At 43.1% G+C, this 20,642-nt stretch overlaps 1 protein-coding gene across 2 annotated transcripts in view; it reads right to left on the reverse strand.

Moving 5' to 3' along the window:
* The window catches only part of FGD6 (FYVE, RhoGEF and PH domain containing 6), a 156,277-nt gene that overhangs the window by 113,783 nt on the left and 21,852 nt on the right, over positions 1-20,642 (reverse strand). The window lies entirely within an intron of this gene.

The raw sequence follows: 20,642 nt of genomic DNA on the forward strand, positions 1-20,642 counted from the left end.
CACTGCAAACTCTAGTGTACTTCTGCTTTCTTACTTTGGTGCCATACTCCAAACTCAGTCAATTTCTGCTTTGCGTTTCTACTTCTTCTTTTTTTTTTTTTTACATGTATAACATTCCCCAGATTCCCATTTAACAATACAACCCCCACTATTTCATTCATCATTTTTCATGGACCTGTATTCTCCCCACCCACCCACCTACCCCAGAGTCTTTTACTTTGGTGTAATACTCCAATTCCATTTCAGGTTCGACTTGTGTTTTCTTTTCTAATCTTGTTTTTCAACTTCGGCCTGAGAGTGAGATCATCCCGTATTCATCCTTCTGTTTCTGACTTATTTCACTCAACATGATTTTTTTCAAGGTCCATCCAAGATCGGCTGAAAACGGTGAAGTCACCATTTTTTTTTTACAGTTGAGTAGTATTCCATTGTGTATATAGACCACAACTTGCTCAGCCACTCATCTGTTGTTATCCTTTCTTAAATAAAAAATAAAATAAAATAAAATAAAGAATTCTACTGTGGGCCGGGAGGTGACACAGTGGATAAAGCAGTGGACTCAAGCATGAGGGCCTGAGTTCAACCCCCAGCTCCACATGTAATAGAGTGGTATCTGGCTCTCCTCTTTTTCTCAAGAATAAGTACATAAAATTAAAAAAAAAAGAAGAAGAAGAAGAATTTTACTGACCAATGTAAATGGCTTACTTGAAGCTACACACTGGATCTCAGAATAGTTTAAAAAAAAAAAAAGTGGTTTCTTTATTCTCATCCCGGGAGATCCATAAAGCACTGGATTCTTCTTAAGCATGAAATCTCAAAATCATTTTACGGCATTGCACATGCTAGCGTAATGCTCTAGTCCCACCCCACCCCCACATGTATGGATGAGTTAATATTCAAATTCAGATGTATTTATTATTTATTTGATGAGACAGCGCTTTAGTAACCAGTGGTCACAGCAACACAGCTTTGACTAGCGACAAGATGAAGTCTATAAATGACAACATGATAGGTGTCACTTGATTCCCTTGAGCATACGGGCCTCATTTTGCAAAATGAAGCAAATTTCTTTCACGTTTCTAAGTGCCTGGTTTTCTTTTTCCCTTTCTCCTTTATGGGGGCAGGGATTAATGGCTTACAGTTGACAGTAAATAGTACACGTGTAACATTTCTCCGTTTTCCACGTAATCCTTTAACAGCCCCCAGGTCCTCCTCTGCCATCGTGTTGCAGGATCTGAACACACCCCGGCTCCCCGGAGCCCTTTGCTCTGCTGCAAAGCACCAGCCCCCGTCTCCCCCTAGCACTCTGCTTCTGTTCTTGTTTTCCTAAGTAGTTTTCATCCTGAACTAAAGTAGAAGAAGTCTTGCACCTTAGGACAGCCTGTCCTGTGTCACTAGCGAGAGACAGAGACAGAGAGAGAGAGAGAGAGAGGAGAAATGAAGAAAGCAGTAGGAAAAGAGGAAAGGGGAGAGGACTGAGGAGTGAGCAGAGTCAGCATGTCACCCCCCCCCCCCCATGAGAGGAGCATATCTGACTCTCGCCCTTCACTGGCGTTGGCTGGGGATGAGTTAGCCTATCAAGACTGTTCCTGCCCAGGGGAAACAGCTGACAGGCTGTGCCCTACTCCAAGATAACAAAGGCTTCCTAGGAACAAAGATCAACTGCTACTAACCTTTCCATTTTAAAACTTTCCATAATTCAAAGCACAACAGTCAACCCCCTCCTCAATGGAGACCAAACCAAACAACCTCTTCCACCTCCCCCACTAACTCCCTACCCCCCCCAAAAAAAACCATATTGATAACCAGGTGGAATGGAGGGGGATCATGAGAAAAGAAGGCACAGTCTATGTTTTCATCCCAAGCACCTTCACCTTTTAAACAACAAAAATTCTATACAACTTTTATAAATATATAATCAACTTTAACATATAATCAAGTTAAAGTTCTCTGCCTCCCTTCTCAACACTTACACTTTTTTTTTTTTTTTTTAACACAGCACTGCTTGACTCTGGCTTATGGTGGAGTTGGGTGGGTGCCTTAGGCATGAAAGGCTTTTTGTACAACCACTGTGCTCTCTCCAGCCCTGTTTTTCTTTTCTTTCATTATTTATGAAAGAAAAGGTCCAAGGCAGAGAGGATGGATTGGAATTGTGACCCCCACCGGAACCATCCCCCAAATACAAGTAATGGATGTTGACGTGTGAACTGTGAGAATGGTTCCCAGTACACTTTCTGTAGACACTGCAGAGGAGCATGCTGTAGACTGTCTACCTGCCATCAGGGCAGGTAGAAAATGACAAGCTCCCCACAGTTTGCAAGGTAAATCCTAGGGAGGAAGCACACTGGTAAGATAATGAAATGGGGGAGTCGGGCGGTAGCGCAGCAGGTTAAGCGCAGGTGGAGCAAAGCGCAAGGACCAGCATGAGGATCCCAGTTCAAGCCCCCGGCACACCACCTGCAGGGGAGTCGCTTCACAGTTGGTGAAGCAGGTCTGCAGGTGTCTGTCTGTCTCTCCCCCTCTCTGTCTTCCCCTCCTCTCTCCATTTCTCTCTGTCCTATCCAACAACGTCAACAACAATAATAACTACAACAATAAAACAACAAGGGCAACAAAAGGGAATAAATAAATAAATAAATAAACATTTATAAAAGAAGATAATGAAATGGAGGGCAGGTGGTGATGCACCCATCTAAGCTTACATATTACCAAGAACAAGGACCCAGGTTCAAGACCCCACTCCCCACCTGCAGTTGAAGCAGGTCTGCAAGTGTGTAACTTTCCCTCTCTGGATTTCCTTGCCCCCTCCTCTCAATTTGTCTCTGTTCTGTCTAATAAAAAAAAATTTAGAAAGAAAAAGGAAAAAAAAAAAAAGGAAAAGGGGAAAAGGAAAAAAATGCCCACCGCCCACAAGGAGCATTAGATTTAAACTGCAGGCTCCAGGCCCAGTGATAAAACTGGCAGCATGTGGAGCAAAGCTCAAGGACCAGCACAAGGATCCCGGTTCGAGCCTCCGGTTTCCCACCTGCAGGGGAGTTGCTTCAAAGGCGGTGAAGCAGGTCTGCAGGTGTCTGTCTTTTCTCCCCTCCTATCTTCCCCTCCTCTCTCCATTTCTCTCTGTCCTATCCAACAAAGATGACATCAATAACAACAATAATACTAACTACAACAATAAAACAAGGACAACAAATGGGAATATATATAATTGGTAGCAGGGACCGGGCAGTAAAGTTGCACATAGTCAGAAGTGCAAGGATCCAGTTTAAGACCACAGCTCCCCACCTGCAGAGGGTTGTTTCCTAAGCAGTGGAACAGGTCTGCAGGTTGTCTATCTCTCCCCCTCTCTATCTTCCCCATCTCTCTCCATTTTTCTCTGTTCTATGCAATAACAATGGGAAAAAAGATGGCCACAGGAGCAGTGGATTCACAGTTCAGGCACTGAGCCCCAGCGATAACCCTGGAGATAAAAGAAAAATAAATAAATAATGAAATAGATGTTTTATAGGCTCCAGCAGAAATATTTACCTGGTCTAAGATTCTGAAGAATAAGCAGAGATGGCATTATTTTGTAAATTACAGAGTATCACAAATCTATTGTTTACGGTGGGAAGGGCTCAATCTGAACTAAAGATGGAGACAGTTCACCCCATAGAGGTCACACTTCAGGACTGCAGTTTGAGTCCCTGGCCACTATACATGGAGCCACCACAGAAAGGAAAGCTTCGTGAGTCTAAAATAATGCATTTTGGCAGAAATGTTTGCATTGATATGATATCACTGACCACATAAATATTAGTAGCAATAAGTATATGGTTACAAGGGAATGTATATTTTCTGCTATTATTGTCACAAATTTTTCACTGCTCCAGGCTGACTTTTTCTTTTACAGGTAGAAAAAAGACAGAGAGATAGAGAGAGAAAGATACCCTAAGGAAGCAAACACACCCACCACCCATCCCAAAAGATGCATGTATACCTGTGTTCATAGCAGCACAATTTGCTATAGGCAAAACCTGGAAGCAACCCAGGTGTCCAACAACAGATGAGTGGCTGATAAAGTTGTGGTCTATATACACAGTGGAATACTACTCAGCTATTAAAATGGTGAATTCATTTTTTAAAAAATGTCTTATTTACTTATTAAGGAGGATAAGAAGACAAAAAAAAAATGGGATGCATTGGATCGACCTTCTCGTGGTGCATCCCGTGAGTACCCATTCATTGGGGAAACTGACGATCCTTCCTAGCCGACTGAATCCACATGGATCCCAGTCACTTTCAAAGCCACTGAGTGGCTACGGAAGAAGGGCAAACGCTAGAAGAAGAAGAAGACAAAAAGAACCAAACATCACTCTGGCACATGTGCTGCCAGGAATTGAACTTGGGACTTCATCATTGAGAGTCCAATGTTTTATCCACTGTGCCACCTCCTGGACCACTTGAACTCACTTTCCTCACCTCTTGGATGGAGCTTGAAGGAATCATGTTAAGTGAGATAAGTCAGAAAGAGAAGGATGAATATGGGATGATCTCACAAATATAGATATGGAGAAATAAGTACAGAAGGGAAAACACAAAGCAGAACTCGGACTGGAATTGGCGTATTGTACCAAAGTAAAAGACTCTGGAGTGGGGTGGGGTGGGGTGGGGAGGGGTTCAGGTCCTGGAACATGATGGAGGAGGACCTAGGTCGGGGGTTAGAGTGTTGTGCGGAAAACTGAGAAATGTTACACATGTAGCAACCACTGTACTTTACTGTTGATTGTAAACCATTAGTAATAAAGAAAGACAGACAGAAAGGAAGAAAAGAGAGAAACCACAATACCTAAGCTTCCTTCAGTATAGCCAGGTTGGGTTCAGACCTGTGTCTAGCACACGGCAAAACAGGTGTACTGTCCAGGTGATTTACTTGTGCCTAAATCATTTAGATCATTCCCTCATAGTTTTTATAAATTACACAAGGCCCTTTACTAGGCTCTTTGGGACACTTGTGGTAAGATACAGGGGTACTTTTTCCCGTAAGGATTTAAGTTTTTAAGAAGAGTTTTGCTAAACTGTGATTCCCCCCCCCCTCAGTACAGGGGCCTCGAGCCTGCATGTCACTGCTCCCGGGCCAGCGTTTTCATTCTTTATCTTCCCGATAAACAGTGAGATGAAGAGGGAATGCAGACAGCACTCCCATGAGCTGCAAGAACTTTAGCCTGGGCTGGGCCACGGCAAGGCATGCACTCTTGCTCTCCTAGCACCCCCAACGTTGGTTTCTGTTGGGGGAACGCAAAATGATGCGATGATGCGGCCCCCATGGAGTTTGGAGAGTTCTGTTTTGTTTCGTTTGGTGTTCTTTGTTGTTTCGTTTTTTACCAGAACACCGCTCAATTTTGGCTCATGGTAGTCTGAAGGACTGAACCTGGCACTTTGGAGCTTCAAGCCTGAGTCATTTTGCATAACCATTATGCTATCCCTCTGTCCTGAAGAATTCTTAAGCAAATGAAGAATGGGAATGCCCTAGGATTTCGCAGTAGCACTCCTAGGCACGCATCTAACGGAGCACTAGACCAAAAGGACACACGCACTCCTGAGTTCAGCGCTGCACTGTTCACAGTAGCCAAAGTACGAAAGCAAACTAAATACCCAAATGATAGACGGCTGGATAAAGAAGCTATCAGATATATTCAGTGGAGCACAACTCTACAACAGAGAAAGATGCTACTGGGTCCTATAGAACCAAGTGAATGGGACTTTAAGTGACCATTCTCTGTGAACCAAGTGAAAGACAACTACTGAACGGTTTCACTCACTATGCAGAACTTAGATGAACAAAATAGTAACCAGTAAACCACTATTCATCACAAATAAAAATGGCTTGGGGAAAAGACAGTGGCTAAACTGTCTCCTGGACTTTGTGAGAACTTTGGTGGTTATGGGGATGAGGAGCAGAGAACACTGGTGGGAAGTGTGGTGACTTGTGGAAAACAAACTGTGTAGGGGGAGCCAGGCGGTGGCGCAGCGGGTTAAGCGCACATAGCGTGAAGAACAAGGACCAGCATAAGGATTGTGGTTCAAGGCCCCGACTCCCCACCTGCGGGGGGGGGGGGGGGAGATACACAAGTGTGAAGCAGGTCTGCAGGTGTCTGTCTTTCTCTCCCTCTCTGACTTCCCCTCCTCTCTCTCTCTGTCCTATCCAACAACAACAACAGCAATTAACAACAATAATAACAATAATGACGATAAACACCAAAGGCAACAAAAGGGAAAAAAAAAAAAGAAACTGTGTAGGCGTGAAATATACCCTTGAGATCTTATCATTTTGTAAGATAAGATACTTAAATTAACTAGAAAAAGGGGAAGAAACTTTTCTTAATGACATAATGGTCTGCTCTCTGATGGCATATAATATATAGTATCTCTTCTTTTTCAGTGCTTATTACTGAGGCTTGATGCCTGTGCAGCAATTTTTTTAGAACATTTTTGGCTTAATTTTTATCTTTTATTTTTGGTTTAGTAAGAATATTTTAGTGCAATTCACATTTGTTTATTTATTATTTTTTACCAGAGCACTGTTCAGCTCTGGATCATGGTGGTGTGGGGGACACTGGAGCGTCAGGCACGACAGTCTGTTTGCATCATCGCTATGCCGTCTTCCCTCCGTCTCCTGCACAACACTTCCACTGCTCCTCATGGCCGTTTTCTTTTTTCCTTCCTTTCTGAGAGACATAGAGAGAGACAGAGAGGCAAGGAGTCTGCAGCTCTGTCCCACTGCTCATGACGCTTTCCCTTGCAGATGGGGACCAGGGGCTTGAACCTGGGTCCTCAAAGATGGTAGCAAGTGAGCTCTTACTGGGTGTGAACTCTACTGGGTGAGCCACCACCTGACCCCAATGGAAACCATCTTAACATCTGTATTACTTAAGAGACTGCTAATAAAAGAAGAAAGTAAAATTTAAAAATAACTGCTTTTGAGTGGAATAGAAATATAGATTCTATGAAGCCTTTTTATACATTTTGTCAAAAGGACTTGTGGAATGAGAGGAAAAGAATGTCTCTCATGGGAGTTGGGCAGTCGTGCAGTGGGGTAAGCAAGGTGGCGCAAAGCACAAGGACCGGCATAAGGATCCTGGTTCCAGCCCCCGGCTCCCCACCTGCAGGGGAGTCGCTTCACAGGCGGTGAAGCAGGTCTGCAGGTGTCTGTCTTTCTCTCCTCCTCTCTGTCTTCCCCTCCTCTCTCCATTTCTCTCTGTCCTATCCAACAACGATGACAACAATAACAACAGTAATAACTATAAAAAAACAACAAGGGCAACAAAAAGGGAATATTTATATAAAGGAATGTCTCTCACTTAGCCACTCCATGAATGGGGATGCTCACTACATTTCTTTCTTCTTCTTCTTCTTCTTCTTCTTTTTTTTTTTTTTGTCTCAGGGGTTATCACTGGGGCTCAGTGCCTACACTACAAATCCACTGCTCCTGGAAGGCCATTTCTGTTGGCCTTGCTATTATTGTTATTGTTGTTGGATAGGACAGAGAGAAATGGAGAGAGGAGGAGAAGATAGAGAGGGGGAGAGAAAGATACCTGCAGACCTGCTTCACCACCTGTAAAGTGACCTCCATCCCCCTTGCAGGAGGGGAGCTCGGGGCTTGAACTGGGATCCTTATGCTGGTCCATACACTTTGTGCCTTGTGCACTTAACCTGCTGCGTTACTGCCTGGCCCTCCTCTACTGCAGTTTCTAGTGAAGGGGATGGGACACAGAACACTGGTTGTGAAAACTATATGGAATTACAACCCGACTACCTTATGGTTTTGTAAAGCAATACTAAATCTCTAATAAAAATAAATAAATAGATTTACCAGTTTATAAGCATACAAATTATAATTTTAAAAAAATATTTATTTATTCCCTTTTATTGCCCTTTTTTATTGTTACAGTAGTTGTTGTTGTTGGATAGGACAGAGAGAAATGGAGAAAGGAGGGGAAGACACAAAGATAGACACCTATACCCATCAAAGTTCCACCAAGCTTCTTTAAGAGAATAGAACAAACACTACAGTCATTTATCTGGAACCTGAAAATACCTAGAATTGCCAAAACCATCTTGAGGAAAAGAAACAGAAATGGAGGCATCACACTCCCAGACCTTAAACTATATTATAAAGCCATCATCATCAAAACAGCATGGTACTGGAACAAAAATAGGCACACAGACCAGTGGAACAGAATTGAAAGCCCAGAAATAAATCCCAACACCTATGGGCATCTAATCTTTGATAAAGGGGCCCAAAGGATTAAATGGAAAAAGGAGACTCTCTTCAATAAATGGTGCTGGGAAAACTGGGTTGTAACATGCAGAAGAATGAAATTGAACCACTTTATCTCACCAGAAACAAAAATCAACTCCAAATGGACCAAAGACCTAGATGTCAGACCAGAAACAATCAAATACTTAGAGGAAAACATTGGTAAAACATTTTCCCACCTACACCTCAAGGACATCTTTGATGAATCAAACCCAATTGCAAGGAAGACTAAAGCAGAAACAAACCAATGGGACTACATCAAATTGAAAAGCTTCTGCACATCCAAAGAAACTATTAAACAAACAGAGAGACCCCTCACAGAATGGGAGAAGATCTTCACATGCCAGACATCAGACAAGAAACTAATCACCAAAATATATAAAGAGCTCAGCAAACTTAGCACCAAAAAAGCAAATGACCCCATCCAAAAATGGGCAGAGGATATGAACAAAACATTCACTACAGAGGAGATCCAAAAGGCTAACAAACATGAAAAACTGCTCTAGGTCACTGATTGTCAGAGAAATGCAAATTAAGACAACACTAAGATACCACCTCACTCCTGTAAGAATGGCATACATCAAAAAGGACAGCAGCAACAAATGCTGGAGAGGATGTGGGGACAGAGGAACCCTTTTACATTGCTGGTGGGAATGTAAATTGATCCAGCCTCTGTGGAGAGCAGTCTGGAAAACTCTCACAAGGCTAGACATGGACCTTCCATATGATCCAGTAATTCCTCTCCTGGGGTTATACCCCAAGGACTCCATAACACACAACCACAAAGAGGTGTGTACTCCTATGTTCATAGCAGCACAATTCATAATAGCTAAAACCTGGAAGCAACCCAGGTGCCCAACAACAGATGAGTGGCTGAGAAAGCTGTGGTATATATACACAATGGAATACTATGCAGCTATCAAGAACAATGAACGCACTTTCTCTGACCCATCTTGGACAGTGCTAGAAGGAATTATGTTAAGTGAGCTAAGTCAGAAAGATAAAGATGAGTATGGGATGATCCCACTCATCAACAGAAGTTGAGTAAGAAGATCTGAAAGGGAAACTAAAAGCAGGACCTCATCAAATTGTAAGTAGGGCACCAAAGTAAAAACCCTGTGGTGAGGGGTAGACATGCAGCTTCCTGGGCCAGTGGGGGGTGGGAGTGGGTGGGAGGGATGGGTCACAGTCTTTTGGTGGTGGGAATGGTGTTTATGTACACTCCTAGCAAAATGTAGACATATAAATCAGTAGTTGATTAATATGAGAGGGGGAAAATCAATTGTATGTCTCAAAGTTTCTCAAAACACAAACTGAATCTTTTTAATATATAGGCTGTGTATTTGATATGCGGGCTCTCTCAAAAGCCTAGACCAAGTAGATTAGAAGCATCCAATAGCACAGCTATATACACGATACTGGATACTGTACAGCAAACCATAACAAAAGGACTTTTCAAAGTTAACCCAATTACCAAATAATGTGATGATAACATTAACTATCGATTGTCTTTTTGAACCCTAAGACAGCAGGAAACTCACATCTCCACTATAGAGCCCCTACTTCCCCCAGTCCTGGAACCCTTGGATAGGACCCACTTTCCCATATGCGTCTCCCAATCCATACCAAATAATATTGCATCCGCCGATCACAACCTAACCAACGCAACGATTGCTACCTCAACATGCTTCACCTCAGACTGTGTCCAGAGACTTCACGAGTGGAATGACAACCCTTCAGCTTCATTACTCGGGTGAGACCTCTCCTTTTATAGTACACTCTAATTTCATCTCAGGTGGTTTACTTTCTAACAAAGTCCCATAACCTAGATATACACCAGTTTCTGTGAGAGAGAGCTTATGTGCACACGTATCCATAAACTACTGCAAAATATATGCCTGAAAGCAGAAGTACACTAGAGTTTGCAGTGAGTACCTCCCTAACACTTCCTCTCCACTATTCCAAGCTTGGGATCCATGATTGCTCAACAATTTGTTTGGCTTCGTATGTTAACTCTCTTTTCAATCACCAGGTTCCAGATGCCACCAGGATGCTTGCCAGGCTTCCCTGGATTGAAGACCCCACCAATGCGCCCTGGAGCTCCGCTTCCCCAGAGACCCACCCTATTAGGGAAAGAGAGAGGCAGACTGGGAGTATGGACCCACCAGTCAACGCCCATGTTCAGCAGGGAAGCAATTACAGAAGCCAGACCTTCTATCTTCTACAACCCACAATGACCCTGGGTCCATGCTCCCAGAGGGATGAAGAATGGGAAAGCTATCAGGGGAGGGGGTGGGTTATGGAGATTGGTGGTGGGAATTGTGTGGAGTTGTACCCCTCCTACCTTATGGTTTTGTTAATTAATCCTTTCTTAAATAAAAAAAAAAAAAAGATAGACACCTGCAGACCTCCTTCACCGCCCATGAAGTGACCCCCCCCTGCAGGTAGGGAGCCAGGGGCTCGAACTGGGATCCTTGCACTTTGCGCCATGTGCGCTTAACCTGCTACGCTACCATCAGGCCCCAGCTCACTATGTTTCTAATAAAGATAGTTGCACATAAGGCCTTCTTTCAAAGAGAGCTTTGTTTAAGTCAATAGCAATAATTCTCCAAATCAGTGTAACTGCTTTCCAAAATTAACAGATGTTTCCTGTGCGTTCTGGCAACCTGGTCAGTGGGACACTGGTTTACTCAAAATGCAGCTGGATTCTGACCTCACACAAGTAAAAGCAATATTGAAACTAAGAACTATTTGCTCAGATGTGACCATCTATTTTGTGCCAGGTAACTGCTAGGACCAGAGAAACAGAAGTTCTTATAGGTTCTTCCAATTTCATGTTTTAGGTATCAAATGTTCCAGGAGGGAGAGGGAAGGAGTCCACAAAGAGCTGTGACAGAGTACATTAGTGCTGAGCAAATGGGCACAGAGGCAGGTTGGCACTGGCCAGTGTCCAGTCAGTATAACGAGTGTTTACTGTCCCTCTGATTACAATATAAACAGGATATGCCGGGCAATATGCTGTGGAAGGGAGTGTCGATATATGGAATCAAATTCACTGCTTATTCAGTCCTTCAGTAAGTATTTACTATGTGACTAGTCCGTCCCAGGCATGTTCTAGTCCCTGGGAGTAAAATGACACAATAAACTGATTATTTTCTCATTCATCAGAGTGTATTCAGTAAGGCATATAGCTGAGCAAATCTCTTCTTAGATAAAATATGGACAGAAGTAGAGTGTTAAAAAAATAGAATAGGTAAGTGGATACGTGAATAGGAATTTTTTTTTCCTACAATAGAAGCGGACATTTCCGAAAAGATAACATTAAGTTAAGTCTAGAAGAATGAGAGAGACAGAGAGACAGAGAGAGAGAGAGGTGCTTCACGGGCGGTGAAGCAGGTCTGCAGGTGTCTATCTTTCTCTCCCCCTCTGTCTTCCCTTCCTCTCTCCATTTCTCTCTGTCCTAGCCAACAATGACAACATCAATGGCAACAATAATGACAACAACAAGGGCAACAAAAGGGAAAAAATAGCCTTCAGGAGCAGTGGATTCCTAGTGCAGGCACAGGAGCCCCAGCAATAACCCTGGAGGCAAAAAAAAAAAAAAAAGCTTGTGAGTTTCTCTATGTGGGTGACATCATGTGATTACACAAGGAGGTTAAATCATAAGAACTTTCATTCGAAAATGGGCACAAGAAACAGCCATTTCAGATGACAAACACACACAAGAGGGTATTTAGCATCACCAGTCATGAAGGAAATGCAAATTGCACCAAACTGCAATGTCGCTACAGCTACAGCAATGACTGAAACAACAGTGATAGCCCGGAGGGCCAGTAACTAGCTCTTACGGATGACATGCCTGCTGGGCTCAATGCGTGACCCAGGCTCAGGCCTGGCTCCCACCACGCTGGAGGAAGCTTCGGTGCTGTGGTGTTCTCCCCCACTATCGCTCCTTTCTGAAAACCAGTCAGTCTGGAGAAGTGAAGTCATAGTAATGACTTCATAAATAAATAAAGGAGCCAGATGAGCCAGACATCTAGATCAGCTCACCGTCGAGGCCCTGCCTTGCCATGTGCACTGTCCAGCTTCCTGCTCTGGCCACCACGTGGCCAACACACACAGCAGCTCTGGTGCTGTGCTGAGTTTCCCTTCTCTCTACAGGCAAACGCTCTTGGCAGAGCTTGGGAATTGCCTGCCTGAGGTTTCTGGTTCTACCCTGCCACTACATGGGGCAGACTGTGCTCTGCCTTCTCTCTTTTCCTTTCTCACATCAACGCTCTTTATATTTCGTGTAAAAGAAATCTTTGAGAAAGAGTGACAAACACCAAGCCTGATAAAGATGTGGAAACATGGGCTTTTTCACATATTGCTGACAAGAAAGTATAATGGTATAATAACAATGGACAACAGTGTGGCATCTTCTAGAACCAGACATGCCAGCACCACATAATTCACGACTGCACATTCAGGCATTTATCCCAGAGAAATTGAAAATATATATGTACACAAAACCCTTGATACCAACACTCACATTAGTTCTATTTGTAAGAGCCAAGCAGTAGAAATGGCCCAGATGTCCTTTATCTTGAATTCTGCTCAGTAATAACAGGCATAGAAGTGTCAATAATGCACAGCAGCGCAGGTGGCGCAAAGCGCAAGGACCAGCATAAGGATCCCGGTTTGAGCCCTGGCTACCTACCTGCAGGGGAGTCGCTTCACAAGCAGTGAAGCAGGTCTGCAGGGGTCTGTCTTTCTCTCCCCGTCTTCTCCCATCTCTCTCCATTTCTCTCTGTCGAATCCAACAACGATGACAACAGTAATAGCAGCAATAAAATAACAAGGGAATAAATATATATATATATATATATATATATTTTTTTTTTTTTTTTAAATAAAGAAACTTCAGTTTACCCTGGAAGGAGATTCTGCAAGTCTCTTGGTGTCACGGCAGTGGACGCAGCAACAATACTAGCAGTGCTTTCTTACCCTACAAATTCTTTCAGCTGAAATCCCAACTGAATGTGCTCCCTGGCCAGTTCCCATTTCTTGTTCTCTCATAATCCACCAGGTTACAGAGTACAGAAAGTCTACCTCTAAGACGTCTTCAACTTCTGCTGGGGAGATAGCATAAAGGTTGTGTGGAACAAACAAACAAACAAAAATCTTACATGCCTGAGGCACTGAAGGGTCCAGGTTCAATCCCCAGAAACAATAAACCAGAGCTGAGCAGTTCTGTGGTTAAAAGAAACAAAACAAACAAACAAACAAGCAAACTGGAGGAGGAAGAAGGAAGCAAACCTGGTAAAGTCTCCACCTGCAGTGGGTGGGGAGAGACTCGAGAATGGCAGGACAGGCTGCACGTGTATCTTTCCCTCCCTCCCTCCCTCTTCTGTCTATATCATAAACAAATAAATAATATTTAAAAAAAAACCCTTCACGTGGTCTGGGAGGTGGCACAGTGGATAAGACTTTGGACTCTCAAGCCTGAGGTCCTGAGTTCAATCCCCAGCAGCACATGTACCAGAGTGATGTCTGGTCCTTCCTCTCTCTCCTATCATTTCTCATGAATAAATAAAATCTTTAAAAAAAAAACCTTCACTTAACATAATTCCTTCTAACTCCATCCAAGATGGAATTATGTTAAGTGAGCTAAGTCAGAAAGATAAAGATGAGTATGCGATGATCCCTCTCATCAACGGAAGTTGAGAAAGAAGAACAGAAAGGGAGACTCAAAGCAGGATACTGAGCTTGGAGGAGGGCACCAAAGTGAAAACCCTGGTTTGAGGGTGAGGGTGGATATTTGGCTTCACAGGGTGGGGCGGTGGAGGGGGAAGAGGATGGGATGGGACACAGTCTTTTGGTGGTGGGAATGGTGTTGATGTGTCGTATGCTTTACATTGGTTTGTTCTAACCCTCCCCCGCCAAGAGAATTGGATTAGTCCAGTTAATTTGGCGGGCCTGCTTGGCCCCGCCCCAAGGAACCCGGAGAGAGGGTTCCTGAATAAGAGAGTTCCGCAGTTCGAGAGTTGCAGAGTTAGAGGGTTCCAGAGTTCCTGAGTTCGAGAGTTTCAGGGTTACAGAGTAAGAGAGAGTTCCAGTGGGCCAGAGTTTCAGAGGGCTCTCAAGTACGAGAGTTCCAGAGTGCCAGAGTTAGAGAGTTCCTGAGTTCCAGAGTAAGAGAGAGAGTGCTTGCGCCGCCGCAAAGAGACAGCAGAGTTCTGTTTGGTGATTAGTTTGTCTTAGTTTGTGAATCGTTGTTCCTGAATAAAGAAATACAGCTTCCCTGCCCAGCCGTTGTCTCCGCGTCTCTGTTACCCGCCCGTGAAGCCAGCCCGGCTGGCAAGAGCCTCCGAAATATTAACAACATTGATGTACAATAATAATGATAAAAAAAACCTTCAACTGATTAAGAGAGAGTATCACTTGCTTTGGGCAAAAGAATCCACCATTCAGTTAAATCCCTTTTTTCCTAAAAGACAACAAAGATATCACACTATTACAAAAAGATTCATAAATAGTTATCAACTGGGGGGTGGGCGGTAGCACACGGTTCAAGCTCCTCGATCCTTACCTGCGGGGGTGGGGGGGGTGGGGAGGAAGTGTTGCTTCACAGGTGGTAAAGCAGGTCTGAAGGTGTCTTATCTTTCTCTTCCCCTCCTCTCTCAATTTCTCTCTGTCCTATCCAACAACAACAGCAATGGCAACAAAAACAAGGGCAACAAAATGGGAAAAAATGGCCTCCAGGAACAGTGGATTCGTAGTGCAGCCACTAAGCCCCAGCAATAACCCTGGAGGCAGTAAAATAAAATATGAGCTAAGCTGGTGGAGCCAGTATAACTGGGTCCAGGACCACCTAGCCCCCTATTTCCTTTCCCTTCCCTTCCCTTCCCTTCCCTTCCCTTCCCTTCCCTTCCCTTCCCTTCCCTTCCCTTCCCTTCCCTTCCCTTCCCTTCCTCCCTACCTTTTATTTCAGATAGTGTACGACAGGAGAGACACCACAGAACCGCTCCCTCATCTGGTCCTCCCATGTGTTGCTGGGGTCCAAATCTGGGTTCTCACATAGTGAGGTATATGCTCTACCAGATACGCTATCTCCAGGCCCTAAACTAAAACATTTTAGAAGGTACTCGATAGGGAATGAAATGGGGAACAGGGATAACATTTAAAGAGCAACTTTTATGTAAAGCAGTGGGGCATATGAGACATGCAGCCTCCTTCCGCTGCCACCAACATTTTATGCAAACCCTTTAACTTGTTTTGAATAGCAGACACCACCACCTTGATCAAGAGCAAAAATAGCATGAGTAGTTGATTTTCCAACCACTAACACATCAGTTACTTAACTAGAGAAGCTTTCCAAGCCATGAGTTCTTGCATGAAAGATCCATGACCTCTGAAAAATGCGAAATGATGTCTATATATAACACTGCAGGTGTCTCTGAGTTTTCCCTCTACACAGTGAACAAATGAGGGACAGTAACATTCTGTCCACTGTGGTCCACTCAGTAGAAAATCCACAGACCTCTACCAATATAAACATGAAAAGCTCATCACAGCAGATGGCCTTCGGTGCAGAACGTGAATGTTTTGATTTACAATCATTACGTCGTCTCAGGGAGCACAGTGATGTCCTCTCTGTCTCCCCTTCTCTCTCTTCTCCCCCTCTCCCTGCCTCCCCGCCACAAAAAAACTGCCACACAAAAAAAAAAAAAAAAAAAGAAAAAAAATTAATGTCTCAGAATCAGAAAACTTGGTTCCATATCCGGTTTATCTGTTAGTTGTGTAACTATTTTAACCACAGCACTGCTCAACTCTGGTTATGATGGTGCTGGGGATTGAAGCTAAGACCTTTGGTGCCTTAGGCATTAAATCCATTTTGAATAACCATTATCCTATCGCCCCAGCCTATTGTGTAACCTCTTCAGCAAGTTAGTTAACCTCCTGAAGTGGATTTTCTCATCTGTGAAAGGAGATGATAATCTCTACAGCAGAGTAGGAACTAAATAATAAATGTAAGAAGTCTTAGGATAGTTTTTGACACTGAATAAATACCCGTTGATATTATTAAATATAGTGTCCGTGGTATTTGATAGTAACAACCTTATTTTATTTTATTTTGGTCATTGCCAGGGCTTCGCTGGTCCAGGCTGACTTTTTCAGAGAAACAGACACAGGGAGAGGGTCAAAGTACACAGCACTGATACTTCCTCCGAAGGGCTGGTGGCCAGGCTCCATCCTGGGCGCACACGGCAAAGCACACACACTATCTGGGGAAGCTATTTTGCAGGCAAGCTACTTTGCTAGTCCGTTAACAGCTTTTTTTTTTTTTTTAATTCCTTGATAAACTTTCTGTGAGAAAGTAGAAAAGGGATCAAAGGGGAGTCAGTCTGAGGGCAGAAAGTGTTACTGACATACGTTCATAACATAGATATTTGTAGGCTGAACGTCTCTTAGTCTGAATTACTCATTTTCCTGAAATCACCACTTTATTTAATTAATTAATTTATTTTTACCAGAGCACTGCTCAGCTCTGGCTTATGGTGGTGCAGGGGATTGAACCTGGGACCTTGGAGTCTCAGGCAAGTGTCTCTTTGCATTAACCATTATGCTATCTACCCACAGCCCTTGAAATCACCATTTTGAAAGTAGGAGCCAGGGGCTAAGGGGTGGTACACCAGGTTGAGTGCACATTTACCACACACAAGCCCCTAGTCCCCACTTGCTGGGGGAAAGCTTCGTGAGTAGTGAAATAGTGCAGGTATCTCTGTCTTTCTACCCTTCATTTTAGTTTATTTTTCCTGTATTTGATAGGACTGAAAGAAACTGAGGGAGGGGCAAAGAGGGAGAGGACAGACATCTGTGGCATGCTGGCATGGTACTGCCTCACCACTTGTGAAGCTTCCCCTCTGCCGGTAGACAAGAGATTTGAACCCAGGTCCTTGTGTATGGTAATATGTGTGTGCTCAACCAAATGCTTACACTTGCACCGCTGCCTTCCCCCTCTCATTACAGCCAATAGTTTTACACCTGTCAGAGAAGAGGGCTATCCATGAGCACACATATGGTTCCTACCTAGAACTTTTTAAATTAATTAATTTGCTCACACAAGCTGAGAAGGGGAAGAGAACCAGAGGATCACCCTGGCACGTGGGATGCCGAGGATGGAAGTGGAAACCTCAGGCTCCCAAGGTCAGCACCCTGTTCACTGTGCCATCTCACAGGCCTGGCTCCTCCTTTGTTGTTCTTTTTAACAATTAAATTATTCTTATGTTTATTATTTTGTCATTTCACTTATTATATATAGAGAGAATTTGAAAGGGAATGAGGAAACAGAAAAGAGGTCAGGTGGGGGCCATGTGGTGGTGCACCTGGTAGAGCGCCCATGTTACAATACATAAGGACCCTCGCACGAGCCCCCGGGCCCCACCTGCAGGGGGAAAGCTTTCTGAGTGGTGAAGCAGTGCTGCAGGTGTCTCTCTTTTTTTCTCTCTAAACTATCAAATAAAGTACAAAGGAAGGAAGGGAGGGAGGAAAGAGGGGGGTGCTGGGACAGTGGCTTTGTATGTAGGCACTGAGCCCCAGTGATAATCTTGGTGTAAGAAGACGACGACGAGGACTTGGAACTATCAGGCCAAAATCTTGGTTTTGCAGTTTCTGATCTCTGTCTTATCGAGAAAGTCAATTAGTTGTGCTGGGTTTAGTTTTTAATCAGTGAAGGAGAAGACTGGATTGGATGATTTGCAGTAACTTCTTTCTATACAAAACTGAATGATTTTATATTTTACAAAACATGAACTTCCAAATTTTTCAAATTATCCAAAATCACTCTTGACATTTCTTCCCCCCAACTTTTACTACCAGATAAATCATGTGTGGGTTTGTGGGCGGCCTCACTACCTTTCCTTCTTTCCCGACACCTAGCCAGGTGGTAGAGAGGAACAGTGCTTTGCAAAGTTTCTAACAGGAGAGCTATGGAAAGAAAATTTAAGTCTAGGGAGTCGGGCGGTAGCGCAGGTTAAGCGCACGTGGTACGAAATGCAAGGATCCCGGTTCGAGCCCCCGGCTCCCCACCTGCAGGGGAGTCGCTTCCCAGGCGGTGAAGCAGGTCTGCAGGTGTCTGTCTTTCTCTCCTCCTCTCTGTCTTCCCCTCCTCTCTCCATTTCTCTCTGTCCTATCCAACAACAATGACATCACTAACAACAATAACTACAACGACAATAAAAAAAACAAGGGCAACAAAAGGGAAAATAAATGTAAAAAAGAGAAAAATTAAAGTCTAAATAGTGAAAAAGCTTCTCATTTAAATTAAAGTCAGCACTGTTTACTTGTGGCTCCAGAAACAGCTAGAGACCCACAGAAAGAATAAAATAGAAGCAATTAATTCTTCTGTAGGTGCTCTAATTACTTTCCTGGACTTGAAACTACAGTTGCCAAACAATTCAAAATCAAGCTGCTAGCTGAGTAGGCGGGGCAGGGCATGCACTGTCATGGGCAAGCACCCTGGTTCAGCCCTGGCCCCCAGCATGGGGTCACTTGCAGGCAGTAAGCTTCAGGAGCAGTGGGGCACTGCTGCAGTGTCTTTCTTGCTCTCCCTCCTTCTCTCTCTCTCTCTCAGCCTTTATCTAGAGAAAAGAAAAAAAAAGTCACTAGGAAAAACAGTAGAGCTGTTTAGGCACTAAGTCTCAATGACTTCGCTGGTGGGAAAAAAATTCAGAACTGCTTTTTAGATTATTAGAGAACACAGACTATTCAAAAATGTGTTAAAAAATCTATTCTTTCTTTAATTCCTAATGTCTCATATTAGTAACTTATGCCAAAGTATAACAACTGTTACAAATCTGTTACCAAGACACTGACTTCAAAATAATATATGATCTAAGGAAAACAAAAGTTTTCAACTAAATCCACAGGAGCTAAAGAACTAGAAGTTATATAATTTCAAACATAAAAAGACTAAGTGTGCTTGTTCTCCTTTTTATTTTAATCTAAACATTCAAGTGTAACTGACTTTCTTTGTTCAGTGTTTATTATTCCACCTTTCCTGAAACAGAAACCAAAATACTTTGAAAAACGGGAATGTCTGGTAAAAACACACCCTTGAACACTACAGCTCAGATCATCTATCCATTTTTTCTGATATCACTTCACTACTAATTTCTTTACCTAGAAGAGGGTGTAATAACAAACTTAATGCGAAGAAGAAGGGAAAATAAATAAACAAGGGCTGTCAAAAATGAAAGAAAACTGCAGGAGAATTGTTCTTCCTGGAAATGGTACCACAGCACTTTACTGACAGTCTATCTGGCCAGCCCATGTTTATAACTTCAATGTTAAATTATCTCTGCTGATGTCAAGACTATTCACAGATAATCTTCTTTCTTCCAAAGGTTCATATAAGCAGAGCCTGACTAAACCACTGAAGTAGTTTTGTCTTACTACCCAGAAGAAACTAGGCAGTCTACTCTTAGATTTAATTTTTAAGCTCGGTGTTCAATAAAAATGTCAGTACTTTTTTGTAGCTTCCCACACCCAAATGTGTTGTAACACAAATGCCTCTTAGTACCTAATATAGTTTCAAGAAAGTACTAAAATAAATAGGCTCATAAAAATACGTCTATTTTTTTTTAATAAAGGCCTTTCCCTAAATACCAAACTGATCTATGCAGTTCCAGGAAAAGATGATGCATTTGATTGCTATCTGGAGGAACACAGAAAGCTCACAGAAAGCAGGAGACAAGCACAGGCACTGCTTATGCAGACCTGAGTATGGACATACTCATACTCTTACATATGGACGCAAGCAGGAATCTGGAATTCCCCTGCACAACCTGGAACATTAGTGAGCTACAAGTCATCTTCAGTCCTTCAGCCTGTCCTCCTCCTTAACATTTTCCATAACACAGTAACTTCTTGTTCCTTGAATGCACCATAGTAGAGTCATAAGACCTATTTAATTTCTCTGCTCTGTTGAAGTATCACCACTGTCTCACTTCCTATTATTCTTCATTGCATTTTTTTTTTCATCCATTAGGAGTTAAATATATTCTTTCATAGTAGCTGGGAATTCCTGGCCATTTTTACCACAAAAATATACCCCAAGTTCCAAGCATCCTACTAATATACTTAGTTAATCCACACAGTGATGGATTCTTTGATCATTTTTACCCATGAGATTTGTTTCTTTGTCTGTTTGTCTCCCCCAGAGCACTGCTCAGCTCTGGTTTCTAATGGTCCTCAGGATTGACTCCGGAAACTTGCTGCCTCAAGCACAAATGGCTTTTTGCACAGCCAGGATGCTACTTCTTCAGTCTTTACCCATCAGGTCTTTATCGGAATAAAAATGTCC

The sequence above is a fragment of the Erinaceus europaeus genome, chromosome 7 (assembly GCF_950295315.1).
Source record: "Erinaceus europaeus chromosome 7, mEriEur2.1, whole genome shotgun sequence".
NCBI lineage: Eukaryota > Metazoa > Chordata > Mammalia > Eulipotyphla > Erinaceidae > Erinaceus > Erinaceus europaeus.